Raw genomic sequence first — 21213 nt, forward strand, 5'->3', positions numbered from 1 at the left:
CAGCATTCTAAGGTGCGTTATACAGTGGAGAGTCACATATAGTGTTTTGAAAACTGCCATCAGCCGAGAAATACGCGCTATTCCACAGGACATGTTGGAACGCGTCATGGAAGCATTCTCGCATAGCAGAAGGAGGGCATTTATAGAACGATACTTTAAAGGTTCGTCAAAGTCTGAATTGTCCATATTAAATAACCATACGAAGTTACTGAAAGTGGTTACCGTCTTTCCATTGTCATTTCCTCCATTTTCAATTACTCTTTCTCGCTTCGCTGTCTGGTTCACAAATCTCTAGCCCCACGTTGGGCGCCACTTGGGTAGCTTCTGATTGTGCAAATCTTTTATATCACGGCTAAATCTACAGGGTTGAGTTCTTTTTTAGAAAGAAAACCAGACTGTGAGCCGTCCAATTGAGACACTTATTGTCATTTGCAGTTGGTAGATGCAATATGCACCCCCCTATAGTTGAGGTTCCCTATACGAAACACTGGTTGTTTCCTAATTTCATCCGCCTTCTTAGACCCGATTTACACGAATACATCCTATTAACATTCTTGCTAGCATAAATGTTATGTAAATGCTTCCAAAAATCTTATAGCAGACAGTAGTTTACACGGAAATATTTCATGTAACATTTCGGTTAGCTTTAGCGATTGCAATGTATAATTTATACAATACGAAAGGATCGTCAAGTTACATCATCTATGGTGTTCACATTTGAAACAACTAAACTATTCACGTTATAAATTATGTACTTAAGCAGCGCCATTGTTTTGTACCTAATACCTTTGTATAGGGAAGATTATTCATGTCGGTTGAATAGTTATTGGCTTCTAAAAATGTGAAGTGGTTTACATGTTTACATCTCACGCGGCCGCCATTACTCGTGACCTAGAGGTCGCTTTTGATTGGTTATGCTACGAAAAATGCCACGAAAATGGGACGGATCTTATTCTTGAGAAACGTCATGAAATATGCCATGGCATATGATATTCCATTAAGATTTTTCACTTTACAAGGTAGCATTATGGAAAATGTTTGCGTCTAAAAGAGACCTTATATTCAGAAACTGGAAAGCTCTTTTATTCCAATCATGAGAATGTAAAAGAGTGAGTTTTTCAGCGTTGTTGGGGCAGGCCGCATCAATCACGCATCGCAACTGAAGGTTTCGCCGGCAGCAGGAAGGAAATTAGCAAAACAGTACATCCATTACTCGGTAATAAATTCTTTCTTCTTGATTTAGACAATAAATGGATGTGGAAGTACCAAATCGGGCGGTGGAAGAAACGATCCCCATCTGGGACCGCCATAAATTATTCTCTTGAATCCAACACTGCCACGGATGCGAATATTTTTTTTTCCGTGTTCATTTTTGAAGCCCCCTCCACTTTGCTACTCGTGGTAATTAAACAAAGGAAACATATTTCACTTTCTTATTCCCATTACTTCCTTCATCAAAAAAGGGCGTTTTTTTGCAATGGGGGGAAGAAGCCCTAAACAGAACCACTCATAATTTCTACAAGAACCTGTATTTTTTTCATTTTTAGTTTCTACGCCATTGGTTAGGAGCCGCGATGGTACAGTCTGATTCCCTGGGTGGGTGGCTCCAGCAATGTCCTTGTATTGAATGTTTCTAGAGTGTCTTCTTTATCTTGGTTCATTGGTTATTGTTGTACAGCCACCTACAATAAAAATGGGGCAGCTAGATCCTGAAGTATTCCCTTGCCTGCAAGGCGTTATGTGTGATAGAAGTTGCCATTGAAAGTTTGCCATTAAAATCCACTTATCGCCTTGAGTTACGCAACACACATAACGCGTTGCAGGGAAGTGAATACTTCAGGATCTAGCTGCCCCTTTTTTATTGGCGGTGACTGTACACTTTACCTGTCTTAGCGCCTAATTCTCTTATTGTTAATGCTTCACATTTACGTCGTTTTACCTCATTCACTATCTAACTTACCTATTTCTAGCCGACTCCATGGCATAGTTGTTAGCACAGCACGCTATGACGCCAGGCGTTCCGAATTGTAATCCCAGGCTGGGTAGGGCATGCGTGTTCTTTGTGAGTGTCCATCAATTTCAGCATATCATTACTCATCCTCATCGTTGCGATTAGCCAAAGTGACAGAAAAGCTACGCTAAATAACAAAAATCAAATCAAATTACCTATTTGTAGTACGTATCTTACCCAATGTAGTCAGCGACGGCGCCAGATAAAGATGTGTGTGGCCATTCACATTTAGCACGTTCCTAAATATAATACCAAAATGCACAGTCGGGCTAGAAGAGAGCACTTTTGCCATTTTCACAGGGGACTGCACTCGAATCATTAACCATGGACCAATGAGTGCCTGCGGTCTCTCGTTCCACGACCTTATTTATGTTGCTTACTCGTTGAATACCACAATATCCATGCCAAACATAATTGAACATCGCAATTTAAAGATTAATATCTTGCTGTTTTAAATGAAGATGAGTGAGCCAAGATCCGTGGCAGAGTGGTTAGCTTAGGGCGTTATGACGCCAGCACCCCCGGATTCGATTACATTTTATTATTTAGGGTCGCTTTTCTTCCACTTTTGGCTAATTGTGACGATGAAGAATTGAATGAAATTGCTGATGTGGCAATCACAAAAAAAAACACCCACGCTGTGCTAACCACTCCACCTCGGAGACCGGTTACCCGCTTCGAATATCCGCCTGGGCGTGGGTGTTCTTTGTGAGTTGACCCTTCATCAATTCCATATCATCACTCATCCTCATCTTCGCTGTTAGTAAAAGTGGCAGAGCAGAGAAGTAAAATAAATCTAATCAATCTTAAGATATAGTTCAGAGTTTTACTAATATTAACAACAAGCTTATAAACTAAATAGTCTAATCTTACACCTTTTGGCAAACATAGTCCTATATAAAAAAAACGCGTCCCCTTGGATGACCCACAATATTATTTTACTTATGAGAGAGCGCGATTCTGCTCACCTCCAGATCAAAGCTGACAAGGATATGAATTATACCAATACATCACCTCATACCTTTAGTACTTATCGCGTGCTCTGAAATCAATGTTATTCAGACTGTATAGTCGACGCGCTAGTTACGTTAACGACCGGCTGGCTTTGAAGTCGACGGAGCGCGCCCACCGGCCACAACAATCAATTTCACCGCACAGTGCTGCCACACATCTACTCTCCACATCTACTCTACGCCACCTTGTCCCTCCGCGCACAATCACCTTCCCACGGTCTCCACATTGAAGTTGCAAAGTACGGCAACAGCGTATCCGCAGTCATGTGACTGAGACTCCACGTGGATTAGACGAGCAGAGTGACAGCTTCGCCCATTGGCTGAAGCTTCAGTGCCATTGGACGAAAACAACTCGCCCGCTATTTCTCCCCACCCACGTTTCTGGCAGCATTTTGCTTTAGTTCTTCGACGTTAACGAAGATTCTCGAATGAATTACCGAATGTACAAGGCAACCCACTTCTCGAATAAATTAAGAAATGTAGACCTTATTCGTGTTTCCTCTCTCGATTAATTAAATACATCTCTCTCTCTCTCTCTCTCTCTCTCTCTAAATACATAAACAATGACATAAAATGTTACTATTAGAGATATTTTTAACGAGATTATATTTTCTCTTCATAGATGTCAATGTAGTCGTGGAAAGTTCAAAATTTGTGAAATTCATTGATGTGTTATTACAAGAGGCAACGGATCTTTGAGAGTTAATCAGTAAATTTAGTTTCTGATTGATTGGGTAACAATTTGATTCAATTTTTATTATTTAGCGACGTTTTTCTATCACTTTTGGCTAATCTCGACGTTGATGATGAGTGATGATATGATGAAATTGATGACGGGACGCTCACAAAGAACGCATGCCCAGGTGGGGATTAAAGTCGGGACCCAAGTCGTCGCGTCGTAGCGCTCTGTGCTAACCACTACAGCATGGGCAGAGAGAAGAAGGGAGGGATAAGGATGATCTTCCTGTCCATGGAGGTCGGCAATTAGATAGCAAGGAGTCACGTCAAGACTTCAATTTTAATAGTAAGGTAGGTGTGCGCAATTTCGCCACGTTAAGCTTTGAACGACCGTTACAAATTCCTGATAAGTATGATGATAACGTCTGTACTGGAAATTGATAGTATATGTTATGTGTGGAAAAAAAATCACGTTCATGCGCTATTAATCAGGTACTTCAAAAGACAAAAGAAAAAAACCTTGCAACTGGCGAAATTGCATACACCCTGTACACAATTTTGCCACCCACTGTAAACAGAGGGGACAGGACAAACTGCGCTACAAAACAAACATATTTTCACCCCATGAATATAATGAAAAAAGTATAGATAGTAATGACATACATAATATACAGGGTGGGCCAAAAGTCCCTTACCACCCCTTGTAAAAATCGTTTTAGTGGAAATTGATGAATAACAACCATGTGTGACCACATTAGGCCTAGGGGGAAGTCATAAGGGGGGGTGCCCTTGACGGCGGCCATCTTGAAAGTCGCCATCTTGGATACAAGTCCAGTTTTGTAAATAGGAAGGTAGGCATGCGATACATGGCGAAATTGCAAGCACTTCCAATGACTACACAAATGGGGTGAAAATATGACTCTCAATGTATACGACACAACACTACACATATCATTGTAGGCAGAAAGCGTTCGTCTTCACAATGCAATACTTGCTACATAGCTTCGAACCCTCCTTCCTGGACAAAAGGACCGCACTTTGTTGCTCTCGATCTTATAACAACGCTACGTCTCGCACACACAATGGCTGCCTGTCTTTTCCGTCTAGCTCCTCCCCATCAAAATGAGACAAAACACGATCAGCGTGCGCTACCTACCTATACACTAGCACCATCTGCCGACTTAGGCCGACGTGTTGGGAAATACAGGTATCTGGCAGAATTGAAAACATGGCGAAATTGCGCACACCCACCTTACTTATACTCTGTGGTCACTAGGTCCGATGTACCTTATAATATCTTGGAAAACCAAAACGTTTCTAAACCAATTTATGCCTATCCAATCTGTTCACCCACCACCATTTCCCAATATCCATATGCTGATCATGAAACCTTGCGAGCATCGAAATTCGTTGTCGAAAACAATGCGCCTCCACATGTGTGCAAGGAGAAGACACTCTGATTGGATGTTCACCCTAGGGATAATCCAGAGGCGGAACTTGTTACGTTTGAGGAAGGCCTGTATAATAACGAGGCGAAGCTGACTATCAGTATAACTAGAGATTTCGCATGATATTTGAAATAATTACATCAACTAAATTGACTTCAGTATTATTCAGTCATGAGAGCGAATATCTGTTCGTTTTTATATATATATATATATATATATATATATATATATATAATATATATATATATATATATATTCTTGTTTATAGTAGGAAGTTTTCTATTTGAGGCAATAGTGAAACTGTACTTGTGGTTGAACAGATCATGGATAGAATATCGATTTTTCAGTGGCTTGGACTCGAACGAAACTGAGTCTTGGCCGTCGAGACGGAGACGATACAGAGACAAATTTAGAATCCTGAGTTCGATATTCGAATCCTGAATCTTCTATATGATATCTTAATCATGTATCCGATATCCCAATTCCGAATCCTGCATCGGATATCCGAATCCCGAATCCTTTACATTGATATCTGAATCCTGAATCCGATATCGCAATCCCGAATCCTGTATATGATATCTGAATCCTGTATCGGATATCCCAATCCCGAATCCTCTATATGATATCTGAGTCCTGCATCCGTTATCCGAATCCTGAATTTTCTACATTGAAACATGTATCCTGCATCCAATTATCCGAATTCTGTGCATTGATACATGAATCCTGTATACGATATCCCAATCTCGTATCGTGTAACCCATGTCAAAATCCCGAATTCTGGATCAGATATCAGAATCTCGAATTCTTTATCCGATATCCGCATCCTTTACATGATGTATGAATCCTGTCAGATATCTCAATCCTAAATCGTGCATCCGATATCCCAATCCCGAATCCTCCGAATCCTGTATCCCATATCAAAATTCCAAATTTAGGATCAGATAGCCCAATCATGATTTCTTGATCAGATATCTGAATCTTGAAACCTATATGCGAATCCAGAATTCTGGATGATATCCGAATCATGGACCCGATATCCGAATCCCGAATCCTGTATCCGATATCGTAATCCCGAATCCTGTATCCGATATCTGAATCCTGGATCCGATATCCGGATCTTGGATCCTATTTGCGGAACCATTAGTATCCGCTCGTACCTCATCAGTATTTGCATGTAGGGTTTGTTACCCGCACGAGGCTAACCGGAACCAGAGCAAACGGGAAACCTTCTGGCGCTTGTAACGTGTGGGGGAACGTTTCCTGCACGGCCCATGAAGCACCCCACCACTTCTCACGGGGACGAGTAATTGCCAAATAGGGGTACGTGAGGAGACTCCTAATACACCCCCAGGGAGGGGGCGAAGGAACATTGATCCCTCCTTTCCCTTTATCCTTGTTTATTCCATTTTCCCTTCCTTTTTCCTCCTCCGGCTTCCACCGCGGGAGAGAAGAGCAACTTAGCTCTGAATCAATTCCTTAACAATCCTCCCTAACCTTGCTCTTAGCAGTGTTGCCAGAAAGTGTACTTTGAGCTAGCATTGCTGTTGTTATTTTACGCTGGTTTTCTAAATCTTGAGTTCATCGCGGCGATGGGATTAATGTTGAATTGATGAAATGAATGTGAGACAAACGCCTTGACCAGGTTTCTAACCTGGGACCTTGCCTTTGCAGCGCGTGAAGCTAGCAACCCTACCACGGAGACCAATGCAGTTCGTGCTATTATTAGCAATATGGAGTTTAGTTTCTAGAACGGTATCTGCACATTGTCACGCCTGTATAAGGTTGTTTAATATTTATATTAGTAGTGTAGGGATACGATGTCTGGAAATCATCTACTTTATGTTTGGACTATTTATTTGAATGTCCGCAAAAACAAATTAAGGCCCGTTCAAGCATTAACCTTTAAAACTACCTCTCACTCACTCTTGAATGATTTATTTCCTACCACTGGGGAATTGCCCCTTGTTTCTCCTGCAGTACGCATGAAGACTCGACCATACGACACTGAGCCTTCCCAGGTTGTGATTACAATTGAAAGGCGTACATTTTTAGAGGTTTTTCCCTCATATATAACTTTACAAGCAATGTTAGATTTTTCTTTCCTTTCCTTCTTTTTTTTAAAAAAAGTAAAGTAGTGAAAAGCAAGGTTGTTAGAAGTATAGAGGTTGTCATGATGTAACGACAGTAGAAGGTGAATCTATCCACGAAAAGTATACGAAATGTATCTGCTAGTGTTGCGCTATGCAGATAAAAAAAATGTCTCAACTGAATCCACGAAATTGAGTACACAAATATGACGAGGCGCTGATAAGTCCTTAGTTTTGCCCCCTTCCCATTTTCCTATTTTAAGAATTCTTTTTTTTTGTTGTTTGAAAGCTACATGTTTCTATATGTTTGTTACCGAAAATCAAATTTCGTGGTACTAATGGAACTATTTCTTTTTCAGGTGATTAGTTGAGATGGCTGTTCAGTCAGTCAAGTTCAGTGATGCTGAGAGCAGAGCAGTGATCAAGTTCCTCTTTCTCCAGGGAAAGTCTGCAAAAAAACATATGTGATGAGATGCTACAAAGAATGGGACACCAAGCTCCGTGCCATGCTACTGTTAAGAACTGGATTGTCAAATTTAGGACAGGACATTTTGTCACTGAGGATGAACCACAGCGTGGGAGACCCTCCATAGTGATTGTGCCCGAAACAACTGAACGGGTGCACGAAATTATTCTCTCAGATCGACGAATTTCTGCTAAAAAGATAGCAGAGGACCTATGCATATTCCGTGAACGCGTTGGAGTCATTATTCGTCATCATCTTCACATGACAAAGCTGTCTGCCAAGTGGGTGCCAAAAGCACCAAAGGTGCTTGCTTCCAGAGACGTTTTAAGCTGTTTTGAGCAGGACGGTAATGATTTTGTGGAACGTTTGGTCACGGAGGATGAAACATGGAGCTATTTGTATGATCCAGAGACAAAAGACCAATCAAAATAATGGCGTCACAGTGGTTCACCGAGACCAAAAAAGTTTCGTGTTCAAAAATCAAGTGCAAAGGTTCTCGCCAGTGTTTTTTTTGGGATAGGGATGGGGTAATCTTTTTTTGATTATCTACAACAAGGTCACACCATTACCGGGGCTTACCATGCTTCATTACTGGACAGGCTTCACTCAGAGCTGAAGAAAAAACGCCGTGGAAAGTTGTCTCGAAAAGTTGTCTACCTTCACTACAACGCATCCCCTAACAAGGGCAATGTTGCAATGCAAAAATTGGCTACGTTAGGATGTGAAACCTTGGATCACCCATCCTATTCACCTGACCTGACCCCATCGGACTACCACCTATTCCCAAATTTAAAGAATCACTTGAATGGATAAAAATGCAGCAACATTTCTGACGCAATTGTAGCTGTAAATGCATGATTTGACACCCAACCTAAAGAATTTTTTGTAGATGGCCTAAACAAACTGCAGGGCCGCAACAACAAATGCATCGAATTGATGGGAGAGTATGTTCAATAAATACTTCATAAAAATTTAACTTCGTCTTTTTTTTCTTAGGAAAGCTAAGGACTTATCAGCATCCCCTCGTACACATTTTCAGATCTCAGATGCTTCGTTCTTCATGCAATTTACAGTCTCTAGCTTAAAAAGTAAAAATGTAACAAGAACAGGTGCTTATTATACGTAACATGAAACAAAAAGTATTGCCCGATGTTTAGAATGTGTAATGTAAAAGGTTTTGTTTCAAACAAAAGGCACAATACACCCTTGAATATAATTTGATGATATTTAGTAAATAACTTTTGAGCTTCATGTTGGCCCCGGACCAATCGCGTGTCCATGAGCTTGTGACCTCAAGTTGTCCAACAGTTTGTTGGCCCTAGTAAATTCCGCATTCGCTTTTCCTAACCTAGAGATGATTCACCTGCGCCGTTTTATCTAGTGATACATTAACTTTGCCGTCGGTATGTCATTTCATTACCCACTTAAAGTATGGTTTTGGAGATAGACCTGGGTTGATGAAAAGAGACATTCCTCACCTCTCGTGTCGGTATTTATACATTTCCGTGTTTCCAGCAATGACACCTGTTGACTTGTCGACTTGGAGATCGCCGATGACATCTTACTTATTTTCCGATCAGCGCCGTTAGGCATATCGGTTGATTCTTTGCATAGTAAATTGAAAGTATGACGTATTGAAGTATCAGACTATAAGGTTCAAGACATTACGACACTTAACAGTTGGGCTGAAAAGTTCATTGGCTGACTCGTAGATGGCGTTACTAGAATTAAATCCATGTGATTTTTACTTAGTACTAACCTTCAAAAGATACGTGTATAAATTTCACAGCTGCCGGATAATTAGTTCGTGAGATATAGCATTGTGAGTGAAGCAGCTTTTGTTATTGTGAAAAAATGGATAAAAAAGAATTTCGTGTGTTAATAAAGCATTGCTTTTTGGCGAAAAAAAATACTGTTGAAGCCGAGGCTTGGCTTGATAAACATTATTCGGACTCTGTACCAGGAAAATCAACCGTTGAGAAGTGGTTTGCTAAATTTAAACGAGGCGAAATGAGCATCGAAGACGATGTACGCAGTGGACGCCCCAAAGAAGCTGTTACCGACGAAAACATAAAAAAAGTCCACAAAATAATTTTAAATGATCGTAAAGTGAAGTTGATCGAGATAGCTGAGACTTTAAAAATATCAAAGGAACGTGTTGGACATATTGTGCATGAATATTTGAACATGCGAAAGCTGTGTGCAAAATGGGTGCCGCGCGTGCTCACAATCGATCAAAAGCAACAACGTTTTGATGATTCGGAGCAATGTTTAGCGATATTCAACCGAAATAAACACGAATTTTTCCGTCGATATATTACAATGGATGAAACATGGCTCCATAACTACACTCCAGGGTCCAATCGACAGTCAGCCGAGTGGACTGCACGTGATGAACCGAATCCAAAGCGTGGAAAGACGCAACAGTCGGCTGGCAAGGTTATGGCTTCAGTATTCTGGGATGCGCATGGTATTATATTCATCGATTACCTCAAAAAGGGCCAGACTATCAGCAGCGATTATTACATAGCGTTGTTGGAGAGTTTAAAGGATGAAATCACGAAAAAACGGCCCCATTTGAAGAAGAAAAAAGTGCTGTTTCATCAAGACAATGCACCGTGTCACAAATCAATGAAAACGATGGCAAAATTATATGAATTAGACTACGAATTGCTTCCCCATCCACCATATTCTCCAGATCTGGCCCCCAGTGACTTTTTCCTGTTTGCAGACCTTAAAAGAATGCTCGCTGGAAAGAAATTTAGCACTGATGAAGAGGTAATCGCCGAAACTGAGGCCTATTTTGAGGCTAAAGAGAAATCGTACTATAAAAATGGCATCGAAAAATTGTATGACCGCTATAATCGTTGTATCGCCCTCAAAGGCAACTATATTGAGTAATAAAATCGAATTTTGTCAAAAAAATATTTTTTTACTATGTTAGCCTACGAACTTTTCAGCCCAACTGTTATCTCGAAGCTTGAAGCAAATTACATACATATTTTACAGTTGTGAGTACCTGGAGGATCTGGGGGGTAAAGGCGGCCAGGGACGTGGTGCTGATCACATCACCCCAAACTTGGGCCCTGACCAAGAAAGTGTGTAGCCCTTACTCAACACCCCTTATACGTATTCATGGCGTAGTGCAAATCACAGGGGAGCACATTACTTTTTTCCCCTACTGTAGTGACTCCTTTAACTTCACAAGATTTTACGAATAAAATCCTACTCCTATTTTCCTACTGTTGGACGTAAGGTGGGTGTGTAAAATAGTTGATGTCTTGCATGTTTGCTTAGATACTCATGTATGTAGATATGGCAAGACTTAACCTAACTTAAGTCAACGATTTTGGGCCAATACTAGAAGGATTGCGTTGTTTAGTCCTACGCCTTTGGCCATTCTGAGTGAGATATCTTCATGGTTTTTACTACCCACTCCTGGAGAATGCCGGTACGGTACCTTTATCGATTGATTTGGTGTTTTAAGTCCACTTCATGCACAGAAAGGCTAATCGGGACTGGACCTACAGTTTTAAAGTGGGGCCGGAACCACTATGTACCTCAACAGGGTATCGAACCCAGGGTCCCTTGATCACAACGCGACGAGGGTACCACTGCTCCATCGGGGAGCCACGATACCTTTAGTAAGATCACTACGCTTTCTACAATTTTCTTGGTCTTGTACTCAAGGGTTCACAGGCCGGGTTCGTTTCAATTTTGAACCCAAATTGTATTTTAAGCCAAGTTTATCTTCGGGTGGATAATCTGTACGGGTCTTACAGTTTTAAGTGGGAACCGAAGTACTGTGCAACGTGCCTCCGCCTGGGATCGAATCGGATACCTTGTTTAGAAAGTGACAGCGTTACCACTATGTTATCATTGAAACCCTGGCACAGTGGGTACAGTCCAACTAGCCTTGTGACGTCAGGATGCGCACAGCCGCCATGTTTGCGGCCAATTTTACTTGTGCACCAACTGCAAGTTTGATTTTAAATCACGAATGTCTGTATTAGTATCTCCCGCCCGCCTGCTTGCATTCCGTATGCATACAAGTACTGGCCTCAATCATGGCTGCTCGAAGCCACAATGCAACAGTCTGTGACGTAGGGGAAATACGGCTATATGTAAAATAAATATGCTGACCAAGGCAGAAATTTATTTTATTTTAAAACATAAACTAAACGTAACGTTTCAACCTTCTAGCAAGGTCTTCTTCAGACTCTGTACCAAGTACAAATGAAACAAGGTACAAAACAGGAAGATATATATACACAAAAATCACTTGCCTCCTAACACAAGTTTATTAGAAGTTGTTTTTTCTGGAACATTCCAGCAGGTGGCCTTCCCTTGTCAACTGTACTTTCACCTGACAGGCGATATAGCTAAACATCTCCTATCATCTGGAAAGTGGTTGGACTCTTAATCTCACGCTCTTTTTCCTTATCCTTTCTTTCTTAATTCCTCTTCCTTCTTCTCTCCTCTTTTGCTCTTGTTCTTTCTACTCTTTCTAACACCTTCTTCCATTCTTTCTTTATCTTCAGTTCTTGTTCTCGTTCTTTTGTGTATATATATATCGTCCTGTTTTGTACCTTGTTACATTTGTACTTGGTGCAGAGTCTGAAGAAGAACTTGCTAGAAGGTTGAAACGTTACGTTTAGTTTATGTTGTAAAATAAAATAAATTTCTGCCTTGGTCAGCATATTGAGTTTTTCATATCATGGAAACAAGGCTTAATGGTGTTATAACGCCTACATAAAGTGTACTTAAAATAAAGTTTGACTTCCGTCGCGATTACCCTTAACGTGCACAAATAAGCGACGGTATATAAATCAATCACGATCCTACTCAAGGGTGTTTCTTCTGCTGATGCTCCCAACGCCTTTCCACACCCCGTTCCGTCCCCCCTTGGCTAGAGAACCCACGCCAGGCTCTCCCACGAACCCTCTCTCCACAGCCTTGTTAAAATGGTTGCAGCATCGCAGGAAAACAGCCGGAAGGTCTTAAGTTTCAGGGAGCAGTCGCTGGCCTCAAATTAAGTTAGAAATAACTCATCCAAGTTGGATAATACGCCCGATGTCGGGGTCTGGTACGATGCTTTCCCAGAGTCCTTCTTGATCCCGGAGGAAGCTTCCGAGCACGACCACAGAGGGCAGCACTATCAGTCTTCGTTCCGGGAGAAACAAACGAAACTCTGGAGAGGGCAAGGAATGAGTGGAAAAAATAGGGAGGGGGGTTGGTAAGATGGAATGAATCTCTGGTACTTAAGCCGGGGAATGACAGTGGTCTTGTGGCCGAATGGAGTGGAACATGGTAAATCATCCGTTTCACTGTGAGGGTTGCGTTCCTACAGGATAAAGGGGGGAAACTTAGGGATTCTTGGAGTGATACACTGGGAGGAAGAGGGGGCGCGAGCCCGGATGGATGCTATTGGGAGAAGCTGAGTAACAGTCTCGAATGAATTTCTCCCCCACCCCCTCCCTCTCAATCCCGCCCTGCTTCAGACGTTCTTTCGGTCTCTTTATAGCCTAATAAGAAAACCGTTAAGTGCACCAATCCGAGGACAGGAAGTTAAACGGATGAAGATAATTATCGGAGCAAATGTCCAAATCGGCGATGGATTAACGTCGTCTTTTTGTATCAGTTTGATCGCGACGAGAAGGATTGTGGGACGAAGAGGAAAGGACAAGGAAATATAAGCATCTCCTTTTAACTACCACTTCAACATTCCTTTCCAGATTGTTTGTGTCTGCCCGCTTTTCTACAGGGTGTCACATAAGTGTGGGCCCAGAGGAGAAAAGCACATAGAACTACAGAATTTTTTCAAAGTATCCGTCATTGTATTGTACATACAGTTGAAGACGAAATCTTCCCTCCTGCAACACTTCATGGATCCCAGTCGTAGAAATTTGCTGACACGCATGCGCAGAGCATTCTTTAAGAAGAAGAATTCTCTGAATTTTGACCTTGTGTGACACGCCACAAAAACAAATTAAGCGGATTGAGATCTGGCTTTCTTGAAGACCACTTGATCCATCCTCGGCGTTCAGTCCACTATGCGGGAAACTATATGTTAAGGTATTGTACTGTAAGCACGTAATGTGAAGGGGCGCCATCCTGTTGAAAGCTCCAATAGGTCCAGACTTACGGATCACTCTGTAAGTTAATCCTGACGATGAGTATGAATAATGTTTTTCGCTCTTCTCTCCCCCCCCCCCCAACTTTGAACTCGAACACACAACCTTTGGAAGTGATGTCGCGAGATAATCTTGGCTTTGGAGGCAGTATAGAATAAGGCAAATGTATGAAATACGAGCGAGAGATGTTAAAATATTTGTGCAAAACGATTCGGAGCAAAAAAATGGAAATGGTCGGTCACAGTCACTTTGAACAACTGTTGCTAGGTACCTAATTGTACCTTGTTAACACCTGTTTGTCAATGCTATGCCACTAGTTTCCAAATGTCAAGCATAACGCATGCGCGTAATGTCAGTACTCATTGTCACCATTGTCACTACCTGTCAGTACATGTCACTCATTTGTCATTGCTATGGACGTTAGTACATGCTAAAGCTCGACATGGTTCAGCAAACATCTCATACGGTGCCTTCTCCGGTACTAGGTTCCCTATCTCAAATTGTTCAGTTGTGCATCACTTATTTCCCATTTTCTTTTTGACCGTTTTTACTGAATCACCCTGTATATATCACGGAAAGTTTTCTATCTACAAACAGCTGTAATCTGTTGTAATTTTTCCCACTGCTTCGGGTCTATTATTCATATATCTTTCAAAGCGTTCAACTTTTTGGGACAGAAAAAAAATAGTTAGCAGTCGTTCGATGTAATTTATTCCTGCTCGTGAACAGCTATCTTGGTGGCTGAGAAATGGACTGAAGATGTCGTTACCTCATATTACGGTTTAGCTTTTGAACTGGGCGTGGGTGTTTCATCAATTTCATTCGGCCTACACTAGCTATCTATATTATAGCCCAAGAACATTTTGATCGCACCTCGTATTTATTTTTCAAACTTGGCGTTATTGTTCGAAAACGACATAGACGGGGGAGAACATGCAACGTTACAATACCCGTTATTCACAACATGACGTCACGTGTAGAGTGCGTGGGAGTGAAAGAGCGCACCAGATGAGTCCGGAGAGAGAGGGGGTGGGATTGGAGGGGGGTGGCTGCGCGCACTTCATCCTCCACCTCTTGACATAATCATCAAGTTGAAACACCAGCGCGTTTAGTCATCCCTCTTGAGCGATTGGGTCGCGGGATGAGTTCATGAATAACCTAATTACCGGGAACAGATTCACAATTAGCGGTACTAGCTAGCTGCCCCCCGGAGAGAGGAAAGGGGCGGGGGGGATTCGTCATACAGGAGAAAGAGAATCGGATGCTGCGAGGTGTTTGGCGCCGGAGGTAAAGAAAGCATGCAGTTCGAGTTGCAGCGATATCTTTTAGAGACGAAATACTAGGAATGTGGGAATTGAGGTAGGGAGTTCATCATTCTTCTGATTGCCATTAAAGGGTTAGAGAAGTGGTGCAAGATAAGCAACATATTAATTCAGTAATTCACTATTCACTATTCTCCATTCACTGTAAGAAAGAAGTTAATGTAAATAAAGTCACGTGATTACTAAGAAATAGTCTCTCTCCAATGTATTCTTCAGGTGTTATATTTGTCCATGGTCGTAGGAGCTTGCAATATAAGGTTCCACAACTTCAATATATAAGCTACGTTGAGTTGTATGGCTTTATTCCATGTACCGCGTTCCTGCTAGCAAGATTCATGTACAGCTGGCATAAGAATAATTGTCAAAACCACGTGTATTTAATTATATTAACTTTGTTCTTTTAACGGACAGAGAATAGGTCTTGGTTGACAGGCGGACAGAATTGATTGCTTGGTTGGCTTTATTTGTTTGATTTCTCTTTTCTGCCCTTTTGGCTAATCACGAAGATGAAGATGAGTGATGATGAAATGAAATTGATACACTCACAAAGACCAACCATGCTCAGGCCGGGATTCGTACTCGGGAGTCGTAGCGCGGTCTAAGTGAGAATTGATTTATTTTATTTCTGTCATTTTTGGCTAACCACGAATATGACGAAGAATGGTGATATGATGAAATTGATGAAGGGACACTAATAAAGAACACCCATACCCAGACCAAGGCTCGAACCCGTGTCCCCTGGCGTCGTAGTAGGCTGTGCTAACCGAGTCCGTGTCGTTTGCGCCGAGTCATTTGCGCCGCGACATATGTCAAGACCTTCCTTGGTGGGTTTTCCCACAATCGGGAGTGTCATTACCGCCGCGCGCATGTGTGTCTATGACGTTGCCCAGCTGTAGCTGTGTTTATCTTCGATTGAAAACGAAGGTGATTGGTAAATGAATGTAAGATGAAAGTATATATGAGGGATCTACATTGGGAAATTAGTATTTATGTAGAACTGAGACTTGAGAGAGACAAGATGGCTGAGAATATGGACATGATAGAAACAAAGCGTGGAAAGCCGTCCCTTATTTACGAAGGCCAGCAGTATATATAATATTTTTGACGATTTTATGTAAAAGGTAAAGTGCTCCCCTGTGCTTAGCACCACGCCATGAAGGCGTATAGGGGGTGTGGGGGTAACGCCCCACACTTTCTTGAGTGCATAATAATTAAGTGTAATAGACTGGCACATTTATGTTGCTTCGAAAGCGTACTTGTAGAATGCTTGCAATATTTTAACAATACTGTATTTACAATGTTTTTTTTAACGATTTTATGTAGTGTATAAATGATTAATAGTTAATAGGCCGATGCTGATTTATGTATTTTGTGTTGTAGAATAAAATTGATACAAGTAATCCCGTGTAACGTCTTTTGAAATAAGTGAAGAAAAGTCATATTTGACTCTCTGGATAGGTTTAAGATTTCAGTGTAACACAGCTGTGCAACGTCATAAACACACGTTTGTTTGTTTGTTTGTTTGATTTCATGCACTATGCACCATGTTCCCATAAACACACGTGCGCGCGGCGGTAATGACACTCCCGATTGTGGGAAAACCCACCAAGGAAGGTCTTGACATATGTCGCGGCGCAAATGAACCGATAAGAAGCCTCGGCGCAAACGACACGACACCAAGTGCTAACCACTCCGACAGGCAGGTCGGCAGAAAGAAAAAGAAGATAATCTCACTATTGAAGATATATTCTCTATTCCGTGTCGTGGTCATTTCGTCTTCGGTTCTGCCGACCTCTGTGACAGAGAGGTTAGCACAACGCGCTACGACTCCTGCCCTGGGCATGGATTTTCTTTGTTCGAATCCCTTCATCCATTTCGTCATATAATCGCTATACTCCATGAGGCCTTAAAGAGATCGCTTCGCGGGCTTGCAGCTGACGACAATATGGGGGTGTGTCTGCGAGAACCAATCACTTCCGCGAATGAGCGAGCCCGGTTGCCACAGCTAGCTCGCTGCACCCTTCTGGAAGGGTCAGTGACCTCTGCCTCTTGCTACCTCGGCCTGTTTGTTCGGCTGAGGAGCAGACGACACGAGAGCATCGGCAACAGTGTGCGAGCGACGTCTGCTGTTAGCCCGCGAAGCGCTCTTTCTAAGGCCTCCTGCAGTATAATCTTCATTTGCGCGATTAGATAAAGGTGGAAGAAATGCGAAGTAAACTAAGCCAATCAAACAATCGTTCTCGTTTCGAAGTTGATCTCATTCTCGGTATAATGTTGTACATCTCAAGCAAAGTTCTACCCCTCAATTTTGTGCCGAAGCCCGCTTCCACTTGTAATCCACGTCTCCGGGTTTGACCCCCGGTGTGCACTGCCGATAGCCCTCAGTGCGCATAAACAGGACTTAAACTTTCGCAGCGTTTGCAATAACCTAGCCCGCTCCAACATGAAATTCTCAAACTGGGGGATAAATGCATCCATTTTTTGTCTACCACTACCTAGTCTCCCTCTGCATGCATTCTGGGAAAGAAGGGGGAGGATTTGAAACGTTGCACCTTGGTACGAATGCGATGCGTAGATATCGAACCCAACGGATTCCTTGGACTAGCGGATTACGTCGGTAGGGTTTGCGAGAGAGAGATAAGGGGCGGAGCTCTCCAAAAGCACCTCCGGATCTGACCTCAGCGTCAGCGACTGCGACACCTATATAATGCCGATCGATAGGGTATAGCATGCCGCTTACCGGAGCCCCCCGATATCTGCAATTTGTAAATTATTTGTCAGCATCGACGCACCGCACACGCAGTCCGAGCCCGCATTGGGTCCAAAATATGGACCAATAATTTTATCGCGGCCTTCACGTTACCTGAGTTTCTGCTCGCGATAAAAGTCGTTCTGCAGTTGTAGTATATCTAGCGAACGACATGTGTACGTCAGTAATTTTCCCGGCGATTGTCACTTTTTTCGTTCGCCCTATCCTCCTGGGAGGACAAATTTGGAATGATAGCGCTCACCAGTGTTATTTTGTTTTTCTAATCCCAAACTTGACTATTACAGTGAACCAGGAAATTGGGTTTGGAAACTTTATGATAATCCATGGTAATTTCTTGTAATCCGTGTCGCAATACCTTTTGTAAGGATACAATCCACGTCTGTCAATCAACAGCTCGCATTTTAAACGAATTATAACAAGCTATCAATGAATTTTTGATATGTATACTTTCAAGGTATTTATCAGTGCTTGGAACTAACTATTTATTTGTAAGACACTTACAAGTAACATTTACGTTTTGAGGAATTCAAACTGTACTTCCACTTTTAGAAGTAAGTAGCGTAACTGTAACACAGTTATTTAAGTGACATAATCAATAATTACCTTACGACACTTAAATTGTTACTATTATTATTTGAAGCAAGGTTACATTTAAGCTTACAATCTATTTACACTGATTGCCTAACTATAAAAAAACAACAGATTTTTGCCCTACTTGAAAATTTGTAACGTGGAGGATGAGCTAAAGTTCGCAACTCTGTTTCCAATTATGTGTCTCCTCTGGATGCGAAGGTGAAAGGATTTTTCGTGTAATCGCAAGAAAGGCTAGGAAGACAAGCTTCGTTGCATCCATCCACACTCTATTGCAATTCTTCATACTCATTGCGCTTGCAGAATTCAACATAAATAATACACGTGTATAGCTCATCGCTCAGGAGATGATGATCCCCAACGGAAGTGCAGTGACGTAGCGACAGGCGACTACACTGTTAGTGTTAGGGGAGTGCACCTTGAGTGAGAATCAGACGTGGGCTCGTTGTAACCGGTGCAGCGATACAAGTAGTGTAGGATTACCAGACATCCTGTTTTACCTGGACTAATCCTCTTGGGGTTCTAAAAATGGTCCAGATTTTTAGGAAAATTTGGAAATGTTCTCTTTTCTGGAATAAAGACAACTGCTTAACTTCAAGATTAGTAACAAAATGTTATTTAATAATAATTGTTAATATTATTTCCGTCTTCAATCTCAAAGTAAAGAAATACGACACTCTCAGTTGCAAGCGCAAAGCCAAGAAATGTTTCTTCCAACAAAGAAAAAATGTTGGACTTTTGCGTCTCTTCTGTTGTCGCCGCTCGTCGCGTAAGGTTTTGATTTCAAAGCATTTGTGGCATCTACCGCGACTCATGGTGATCAGCAAGTTTCTAACAATAGGCAAGAATATGCGATAAGCCGCGGCTTTTTTTGATTTGAGTTTCACGTCATCAGAATTCAGAAATTAACAATAGTTTTTAACTGTTGTACTCTTAGTTGTTACGTGGTAGTGGAGAAGGATCTCTGTGGATCAGCGATCTGAACCATGCCGAAACGCAAATGTGATTTTAGTAACGACTTACCTTACAAAAACGGTTTCCTGACTTTAGGCCTGGAAGAAACAACTCCAAGGCAGAATGTCAATTTATGTTATTATTTTAAAGTAAGAGACCAAACTCCACAACCGTATAATATTAGGAGCATAGTGAATAAATATTAGAATATTCAGACATTTGCCTACAATGAGGCCTATTATTAGTTATACGGAAACGGTGTAAAATTATTTTGTGATCTATAAACCCACCAAAACACCAGTAAGCACAAAACGTGTGTCTTCGTCTAAAGTTAACATTTTGCAATCTAAAAATGCCTTCTTTTTTCAAGTTTGTCATCTGGTAGCCCTAAAGTCGTTGCCGTATATTCTTTTGAAATTCTTTGAAATGCAGTCGAAATACTGCACAGGATAAGCAATACAAAAGTTTTCTGGCCACTGAAATAAAAGCAGCAAACTGTTTCTGCGGACACACGCTCTGCGTGATTGACGCAAATCAACTCCCACGCACTTCGAAAAGCCGCAGCGGAAGGGTTTCTGGTACCCCTAAAATCTGCAAAATGGACCGGTCCTTCCCTTCAGCCCCGCTCCCCGTCTCCCCTCGTTTGGGGATCTTCTCGTGAGCGGTGAGCTGTAAGTCTTCATGTATTTATTTTATTACAATATATGGAGTTCAAAACCAGTTGTATGACGTAGTGTCGTCGCCTTGTAATCGAGTGGATCCCAGTTCGATCCAGTCTCTCTTAGCCTATTTGTGCACAAGTCCACTTAAAACAAAATATATACAGGATGGCCGAAAAAAAAACGAAACCGAATAATTTTCATTGCCTTATATTTCGGTTACCTTTTTTGGGGCCACCCTGTACCTAGGACTAAAACACATGACGTAAAAATCACACCACCACAATGCAGAATGGTCGTCACATTATTCACCGTATTGTTGGCAATATTCTGGCCGCACATTGGCCATAATATCCATTGTTATTTTTACGTTCTTTCCGCCATTTGCATCAATTAAACAGATGCGAATCGCACGGCGCAGACGACAACAGGCACCGAAGCGCCATCTTTGTTGACGCATCCCGCCCCCAATGAAAAATTTGATCGCCAATATAACAAGAGCAACAAAAGGAATGGAGTGAGTGGGTGAATCTGGGCGTCCATCTATCAGACTCTCCTCTCTCTCTCTCTCTCTCTCTCTCTCTCTCTCTCTCTCTCTCTCTCTCTCTCCGAAATCCAAACGAACAATAATGGTTCTCGCATTTGCCAGCGATAAATTTGCAATCAAAACAGCGCATTGGGAACTATCATGGATAATGACCGGCACTCATCCGTAATAATTATCTGTCACTTGGTTTTAAGGTATGACGAGGCTATAAAGTTGATAGCCTCCCCCCCCCTCTACTCTGAACCCCTGCGAGAGGGGGCCTGTTTTTTTCATTTTTTAAAAAAGAAAGAAAAATACACGGATTCCAAATTCCCCATAGTCACATCTCGACACCTAACTACCATGCCGTACAAAGGCCAGTATTAGCTGTAACTAAATTCATAATTTTCCATTTGGACTGATGGAGAGATTTGCAGATAACAGAGATGATGAGGATAGCAAAAATACGGGAAGTACTCTAACTACATATTTTTAACTGACAAGTAGAAAGTAGAGTTTAAAATAGGTAAGTAGTATGTAATATACAGGGTTAT

Source organism: Lepisma saccharinum, chromosome 3, assembly GCF_977018435.1.
Source record: "Lepisma saccharinum chromosome 3, izLepSacc3.1, whole genome shotgun sequence".
Classification (NCBI taxonomy): domain Eukaryota; kingdom Metazoa; phylum Arthropoda; class Insecta; order Zygentoma; family Lepismatidae; genus Lepisma; species Lepisma saccharinum.